A 9,565-nucleotide genomic window follows, 5' to 3' on the forward strand; every position below is an offset into this window, starting at 1 on the left:
GATGGTAGGGTGGGATAATTGTTTAACGGTAAACGACAGGAAAGATGCCAAAAATCAGCTTGCTTTAAACTGGAATTTTCCTTCAGACTGCAAACGAAGGATAAATGATGTGGCTGCATTCTTTCAGCAAGGTGTTAGCTGCTCTGGGAAATATTTATCTGTATTATTAAGCTGTAATAAGTGTGATCTTCAAGCTCTAACGTGCAGCAGAGAGGCCAAGCCTTTTCCTCTCAGCGGGCATGAACCAGCACATTGGTATTCTGTTACCATGTCAGTGCAAACAACAGTCAGCAGGTACTGCAGCATCACACAGCATCCACAACAGAGACAGACCCAGAGAGGGTGACAATGATAGATGATGGACGGGGGGGGGGGGGCTTCTAAACACCAGTAATAACTTTTAAAACATCTTCTTAAACCCACCACTGCTGAGAACATTAGCTGTCTTCATCTCTCGACTCTAATCAATCATCTCAGGAATTAACTGGCATCAACCAGTCGTCACTTTCTCTCCGTGTTGTAACATATCAATCAAAGACGCTTTGCAATACTGATTTCCTGGTAACTTCCATGGTTTAGTATACGGGAAACCCAGCGTTGTTGTTTTTGTTTTTCATGCAAGCACTTGTATGTTCATATACTGAAGTAGTTGGATTTCTTCAGTAAGCTTATCTGTTTAATCAGAAAACTGGGTTCTAAAGTAGATTGCGAAAACGTGTGCATTTACATGATCAACACAATTTAAAGGATAGCTTCACAATTATTCCAGTCCGTCTTAAACCAGCAGTCAGGTGTCCATATGAAGAGTGAAAGAGTTTTTCCTCTCTGTAATCATTCCTCCTGTTCACACTGACCATTAAGAACATCCCTTCAAATGAGCTTTCAATGTTAAGTGATGGAGGAAAAAATCCAGTGTTTCCTGTTTCTCTGTGGTGGAAGTATAGTAACAAAAAGACTTTGATACTAAAAACACTGTAACGTTGAAACATAGAGGATGAAGATTTGACTCAATCGGACCCTGAAGCTTCATATTAGCTTCACATCAACTTTTAAATCCATGTTTCCACAGAAGGAGGACTGTGGATTTAGTCCTCCATCACTTCCTGTAAACATGATGAAGGATCTAATGGTCAGTATGAACAGGAGGAACAGAAAAATAACAACAAAATACCAAATATCAATTACAATACAGCCAGTGCTGCTTCTGGTAGATTATTTGTAATGTGAACAGAAATGATAATTGAGTTAACCTTCTAGCTTCATTGTTGATTGTCATTGTGCTTCTCTCCTCTACCCTTCCTCTCTCTCCTCTATCCTTTCTTTCTCTCCTCTCCTTCCTCTCTCCTCTCCTCTCCTCTCCTCTCCTTCCTCTCTTTCTCTCCTCTCCTTCCTCTCTCTCTCTCCTCTATCCTTCCTCTCTCTCCTCTCTACTCCAACCGGTCGAGTCTCTGAGTCTGGTTCTGAGGGTTCTTCCTGTTAAAAGGGAGTTTTTTCTCTCCACTGTGTCTCATGTGGGAATGTTGGGTCTCTTTAAAGTTAAAACCTGAAGAGTTCAGTTTAGAACCTGCTCTATGTGGAAAGAGCCTTGAGATAACTTTGTTATGATTTGGCGCTATACAAATAATGATTGATTGATTAAAATCCTGTGTTATAGTGTAAATCACTGTATATGGCATCAGAGAAGACTCCGAACTCATGCATGTGTTATACAAACTGTACTGGGTTGTGTTTCATAATGTACCTGAAGCACAACAAGCAACACAAACAAAAGCATGTTTTTGGTGTTAGTGGGTTCAGGACGCACCGACGCACCAGGGTTAAACTGTGTAAGGTTTCACTCTGGCATGTTGTGTGAACAAAAGAGTGACCTTACTGCTGAGGAAATGTACGACAGTGACGTGCAGACGGCTTTGACTTATGTCAGCAGAGGATTCCAGCGTGTTAAAAATAATGTTGATGCCTAAACAACAGGAGCTGCGACCTTTGTCAAAACAAGACCTGCTGTGTCAAACACAATGATTCTGCTAATGTGACAAAGGTGATGGATGTGTGCTAGAGTTAATGAACCAGTACAAGAGAACAGGAGGAGATTTAATACTTCTAAAAATAGATTTCCTTTCCGACCGTAGATTCCGGTCTATGGGTCAGCTGCAGCACATGACATTAATGATGGATGGATGGATGGATGGATGGATGGATGGATGGATGGATAGATACTTTATTGTCATTGCATATAAAACACAATGAAACTATATGATGGCTTTGTCTCAGGGCTGTATTGCTGGTCACCACATTGGTCCAGACTGAAATATCTCAACACATTTCAGATGGATTGCAATGAAATTTGGTTTTGATATACATGGTACCACAAAGCTAAATCATAATGAATGTGATGACCTCCTGACCTTTCATCTAATAGTCAACATTTTGACTTTGCTTTTGACTAGCACTCCAAACATTGAAAAACTCATTCACAATTTAAACCCTAGAGAGTTATTGGGGATATTACATGACTTTTTTTGCTTTTGTGACTTGTATGTTGCAAATCAAGGTGAATGAAGTTACCCTATATGGTTCATTATCAGTCTAGGCTTAGGGTCTACATGGTTATACAAGCTCATAGAGAGGCATGGGGAGGCTATTTCGGATGTTTAAGGAAGTTATTAAATATAGTTATTCGCCCGATAAAGTGTTAACATCAACAACACAGATGTGGGCAATCTGGACAAGTTTATTTATTTGCTTATTTAAAAGGTACTTTGCACATTAATGGACACATATATCAATAAATACACATGTAAATGCACCAGAGTTAGCAAAACAACACAATACTTGACCCTTTTCCTCTTGATGTAGATAATTATGGTTGCTGGTCAGAAGTCTAATATGTCCAAAACTAAATATGGAGTCAGAGCCGAGGGTCCTCTGTCAGTATTAACCCAGACTTGTTTAACATAACTCACATTGTTGTTGTTGATCTGAAGTCGATGCCCTAAGAACCAGAGGTTTCATCTTTTTCGTTCCACACATTCTTCCGTCTTGTCAAAAGCTTGTGCCTACAAAGAAACCAGGAAGATATTTGGCATGCAGCAGTTTTATATAAGGCGCTTTCCTGCACAACTCTGGATGATTTTAAGCTATTTCATAAATGACTGACTGTGTCCTTTTTAATGGATGACAGAGTTCATTCTTTTGTACTCTTTTGATATTTCTACTTTTAACTCTGATTGTTTCTTATAAAGTTTGGTTGTGCTGTGTGCTGCAATGATGTTCTATGTTTATTTATTCTACTGTCACTACAAATCAAATTTCCCCCTGAGGGACAATGAAGCTCTGAACTGAACGTAGTAACAGGTAGCAAAAGAGCGAGAAGATAGAACAGAGTCATTTAAGATAATCTTTCTTGTTTTGCACAATACCAGTCCTTTAATGACTGCTCTTGTTCCCTTTTATTGCTGCTCATTCAGCACCTATGGGTGTGGGCTGATTGAATACATGAACCTTAATAAAAGCAGGTTCAGGGATAAAGACAACACTGGAGTGAGTGATGTGTTTTCATTGGCCGGGGCCTGAACCTCCAATCCTCCCTCAGTGAATCACAGTCGGAGCGGGACGCCTCTGAGAAGGTTTTGAACTCTGTGAACTGCCGCTGTTCAAAAGGGTCGAGACGAGACGAACAAGAGTCAGGATTTAATGAAGCGGAGAGTCAGACCACATTTCAACCAGCTTCATTTGTTGTTCATCTTAGTTCAGCACGTACGTCATGGAGACCGTCCAACATTCATTTTGTCTCCAAACGTGAGACGCTTCTCCGCTCTCTGTGGTCACCGCTGTTTTCCTCTTCTTCTCTTCTCTCATGCGACACGCTGTATTGTCACGCTGATGAATCGAACAGCAGCTGTGGGAAATGCTGAATAATCATTTCAGTGTTTCAGTCCAGTCTTCATCAGGCTCCAATTCAGTTTGAAAAACCCGCAGTTCGTGCCTGTAGCTGTAATATTTGACTGTAATCGTGTAAATGTGAAGATTCCAGTTTCCAATATTGAAACTTTGCGTGGTTCTCTGTTATTTAGCAGGATTCATCCCACTGCTAAATGATTTCTGGAATAATTTACTTGGACTTTTTGTTTTATTTGATTTTAAAAAACAAAAAAAACTCTTGAAATAAGTTCATAAACAGTGAAAAATAGTTTCCACACTTCCTCTGACATCATAGAGAGGGCTGAGACATGATATTGTTTATATTAGAGGATAACAGCGTATTTCCCGACAGTCTGTCTTTAAGCTTCACTATTTCAGCTGGTCGACAGGTTGAAGTGAGGTGTCATATTATTATTTTACAACCTCATCAGAAGTGAGAAACTATTTCTTCTTCTGTCTTGAGTCTAATTCTGAGTATCCAACAAATACCAATGAAACTGTATTGATTAGTAAAGAAAATTAGCTTTACAACATTACTGTCATTCTCAGAAAGTTTAACTTACCTCCTGAACACAACTGACATGAAAACGTGTTCAATTTAAGACAAAACTCATAAAACAATCAAAGTGGAAGTTCATATTTTGCACACGTCAAAGTCTCGTAAATATGTGTTGAAATCTTCACCGAAGCCCCGTGAGAAAAACCAACCAACACGAGTCATGCTCATCAAACTGTCATCCTGCTCTGCGGTGATGTGATGTCTTCTTTAAGCTTTAGTCACTTCAGGAGTCACTCAGGAGTGACACAGTGACAAAACGCCTCAGTCTTTAAACACGTGTGTGTGTGTATGTGTGTGTATGTATGTGTGTGTGTGTGTGTGTGTGGGTGTGTGTTCTTCTTTTAATGGATCCATTGATGTCGATGACATCAGCGGATGTGTGTTAACATCTATGAGAATGGCCTGAATGATGAGGCACTGATTAGTCGATGTTTACATTGGTTGATATGAACACATTGAACTTGCTGCTGTTCTGCAGCTGGTTACTTAGATTATAAAGGGTTTAAAACTGTCCAAGTCTGTCTTAAATGTACAGTCAGAAACCCAAATGAATGTTAAATGAACATGAAGTGTGCTGTAATGATTCCTCCTGTTCATACTGAGCATTAGATCCTTCATCATGTTTACAGGAAGTGATGGAGGACTAAACCCACAGTCCTCCTTCTGTGGAAACATGGATTTAAAAGTTGATCTAAAGCTGATATGAAGCTCAACAGGGAAACATTAAGAGGGAATTTGATGCTAAAAAGACTGTAAATGTGTCAGTAATCCAATGTGTGTGTGCGTGTGTGTGTGTGTGTGTGTGTGTGTGTGTGTGTGTGTGTGTGTGTTAGTTAAATATACAGTTTCCAGCACAGTGTGTCATGAATCATGTCGACTTACCGCTCATTGTGAGCAGGACTCAGCGTGTGCTAAATTACTGTACATCACTACTATAATGTAATAATGATATACAGTATGCTGTGTGTGTGTGTGTGTGTGTGTGTGTGTGTGTGTGTGTGTGTGTGTGTGTGTGTGTGTGTGTTGCATGTTGCGTGCAGGCAGAGAAACAGGCAGGCAATCAAAGCAACTCAAAAGCATTCCAGACCGTTCAGTGAGAATCTCTGTGGTCGAAGCCTGAGGAGAGATGAGAAAAAACAAAGCTAAAGTCCACACGCGAGGAGAGGAGAGGAAACAAGGGGAGGAGAGGAAACAAGGAGAGGAGACAAGGAGAGGGGAGGAGCAGTGAGGAGAGGACAGTAGATAAAGCAAGAAGGGTAGAGGAAACAAGGAGAGGAAGGAAAGGGTTTGGTATTTATTGCAAACCTGATTCCAGGTCAAAATGTTGTAATGTGATGTTGTAAAGTGTTTTCAACCTCTCTTCCTTTGCTGAGGTTGTTTGTGTCCGACTAGAGATGGATGTGCACTCTGTCTTTTAGTAAAGAAAGCTTCACCTTACTCTTCACTCAACACTTCTGTTAGATTTCTTTTTTTTTTAGATAAGACATTTGGATTCAGTGTCACAGACACTGAATGACCTGACCTCCAGAGCTCATGTGTCCTCCATACAATTAGGAAACATATGGATGATCTCATTAAAGTCTGTGAGGCTAGGGTTAGGGTTAGGGTCCCAAATTTTACATTCCCTTTTAAAGACCAGATCAGTTTTATTCTGCATTTTCTTACTGGCAACAAATACCATAGAATCTGAGAGGACTGGACGAGCACTGTAGACCCTCAACCCAGTCACTGAAATGTTGAACAGCTGAAACATTGGTATTGTACCTTTCTTGGGGTTAGGGGTTAGAGGGTTAGGTGTTAGGGGGTTAGGGTTAGGGTGTTAGGGTTAGGTGTTAAGGTTAGGGGTTAGGAGTTAGGGGTTAGGGGTTAGGGTGTTAGGGGTTAGGGTGTTAGGGTTAGGTGTTAGGGTTAGCGGGTTAGGTGTTAGGGGTTAGGGGGTTAGGTGTTAAGGTGTTAGGTTAGGGGGTTAGGTTAGGGGGTTAGGTGTTAAGGTGTTAGGTTAGGGGGTTAGGTGTTAAGGTGTTAGGTTAGGGGGTTAGGTGTTTAGGTGTTAGGTTAGGGGGTTAGGGGGTTAGGTGTTTAGGTGTTAGGTTAGGGGGTTAGGGGTTAAGGTGTTAGGTTAGGGGGTTAGGTGTTAAGGTGTTAGGTTAGGGGGTTAGGTGTTTAGGTGTTAGGTTAGGGGGTTAGGGGTTAAGGTGTTAGGTTAGGGGGTTAGGTGTTAAGGTGTTAGGTTAGGGGGTTAGGGGGTTAGGTGTTTAGGTGTTAGGTTAGGGGGTTAGGGGTTAAGGTGTTAGGTTAGGGGGTTAGGGGGTTAGGTGTTAAGGTGTTAGGTTAGGGGGTTAGGGGGTTAGGTGTTTAGGTGTTAGGTTAGGGGGTTAGGGGTTAAGGTGTTAGGTTAGGGGGTTAGGTTAGGGGGTTAGGTGTTAAGGTGTTAGGTTAGGGGGTTAGGGGTTAGGGGGGTTAGGGTTAGGTGTTAGGGGGGTTAGGGTGTTAGGTGTTAGGGGGGTTAGGGGTTAAAGGGTTAAAGTACTCAGTTTCATCATCAGAAAAACGCCAGCGAGCGTCTTGCTTAAAACACTCCAACCGGAAGCTTGTGAAACACGACGCTGCTTTGATGCTTTTGCAACACTTTACCAAACAACTAACTTTCTAACCAACCACTCAACTCATCTCCTCCTAACACAGAGCTGAGATCATACCAACGTCATCTGGACACTTTCCCTATTACTCCTGTAGAAATGTTGATATGCTGCATGGTATCCGTGGTTTGTAGAAACATACAACGCCAACATTTTATTCTTGTTAAACTTTATTAATATAATTAAAATGGATAAAGATCTTTACAGAATGTCTCATCTGTAGGTTTGAGGTTCAGTTTCTGCTTAGTTCTTCTTTATTTATTGATTTTAGAACAAACATACATTTCCACCAGCATTTATATTTTTCTTTTTAACAATTTTATGTAAAGCAATGAGGTTTTATTGTGTCCATGTGGTTTAGTTTAAATTTAAAGAGTTAAAATGTGAAAATAAATGTATGAATAACTTCACACATTCTTTTTTTGTGGACCCAGCATCAAATTTCTGCTTTTAATCCATTTAGAGAGAATATATTAGAGGATTATGGTAAAAATGTCTAAGTGGTGTAACCATAAAAAGGAGTCGATAAAATATTTAATATTCATCATTCTTTTGTGGTTACACCATTTGACATTTTCAGGAGCATTCAGTCTTACTTTTGGTAAAAAATGGTTCAAATGTCATTTAAATGATATAAAACCAACAGAAATATTAAATGTACATTTTAACAAACCTGATGCTGCTATTAAAACTATTTTTAAGATATTTTTGAATTGTTCATCTTGCCAACTTTTATTTGTCACTGAGCCATAAATGAGTCTCATATTTGACTCAATCTCACAACATTGTGCCACAGGAAGTATCGTAATGGTGCAAATAGAAGACAACTCCTCAGCTGTGGAAAAAAAGACACTTTCACGCTCATCCTGTGAGGTAATATCTCTGTAACACTGTTAATCCTCAGAGGAGAGCGGCCTCATCCTGGAAGCGTTTCTATGGTAACAGTGAAACAGTGAGATATCATCACACTCCCTCTCAGACTGTTAGTTTGATCTCATCATGGTGTGTGGCAGCAGTAACTCTGCTGTTTGACAGATGAGTCTTCACAAACTCCTGCAGGTTCAACTGAGCTAACAAACATCCCATAATACACCTTCAAAGAGATCTGAACATTCTTTTGTGGTTACACCACTGACATTTAGTCCTACTTAAAAAATAATTGGTGCAAATATCAACAACAAAAATACAAAATTTACAAATAAGCTATTATTATTATTATTATTATTATTATTATAATTATTTTCTCTGGTGAATTTGACTCTGCTGGTATTTTGCACAGACTTGAATCTGCACAGACTTTCATGCCACACTTCTTGCAGTGCTGCAGACTTTCTTTTCATTTAGAGTTCAGCTGTCATGTAAAATGATGATGACAGCGTGCCGTGCAGCTGCAGCAGGGATTTTCCCTCAGCAGGGAAGCATGATGCCCACAGCAGAGTTGGAGATGGAGGTGGAGTTTTTTAGGGGACAGGGGGTTAAGTTGAGTTTGCGTGCATCTAAAAATAATTTAAAGTCACAACAACAATAATTCCAGACGTAGGCGTGGCTTACCTTGCCACAGGCGAGCTGATCACACCCACTCTGCAGATATTTAAACCAGACCGTGAGCCGGGTTTGTTGATGGAGATACAGAAAAATAGCCTGAGAGACTGAGAGAGAGACAGAGAGTATATAAAGGTTGATGCACGCTGTGAGATTCAGAGGCAGGTTAGTGATCACAGAGACTAGATAGTAGCAAGAGATGCTGCAAGACAACGACAGCAACTGAAGACAGCACTGATACACAGTCTGGTGCAAAAAGAGAGAACAAGGTGAGATAGAGAAGACTAGGAGGTTATACATAAAAGAAGCTGACAGACTGAAGAGAAAACATTCTGGATGCTAAAAACAGAAAAGCTTGAAAAGTAAAAGATCATCTTCCTCCAGCATGGCTTCCTCCTCCTCCTCCTCCTGCAGAATGCTGCCTGTAGCTTTGGGGCCTTTGGAAGCACCCGCCACCTTCACCACCACCTCCTCCTCCTGCTCCGCATCCTCCTTCCATCCCTGTCCTCCCCGGGCTCGCCGCCCCCGTCGGGTCCTGTACCCGGCCTGTCAGAGCCGGAGGCCCCCCGCTGAGGGAGGCCCCGGACCAGGCCCTCCGCTGGCTGCTGCTCCTCTCTGCACTCGTCTTCCTGCAGATCTACACAGAGGAGACTCACACCTGCACAGGTCAGTCTGCACCTCTGTGTCTGTGTGGTGTATATATGATGCTATATGAAGACATGTGACAGGTATACTTAATGTCTGCATGTAGATTTTTACCTGTAATGTGATAATTTAATCATTCATAGACATAAAGAAGCAGTTTACAGTGGATGGTTTTGTGATGGCAAACACAAGAAAGAGAGCAATAATTATTAATGAATATAATATTTGATATTTTATACCAAACAGTGTGAGGGTTGTT

This window comes from Scomber japonicus, chromosome 9 (genome assembly GCF_027409825.1).
Source record: "Scomber japonicus isolate fScoJap1 chromosome 9, fScoJap1.pri, whole genome shotgun sequence".
Taxonomy (NCBI): domain Eukaryota; kingdom Metazoa; phylum Chordata; class Actinopteri; order Scombriformes; family Scombridae; genus Scomber; species Scomber japonicus.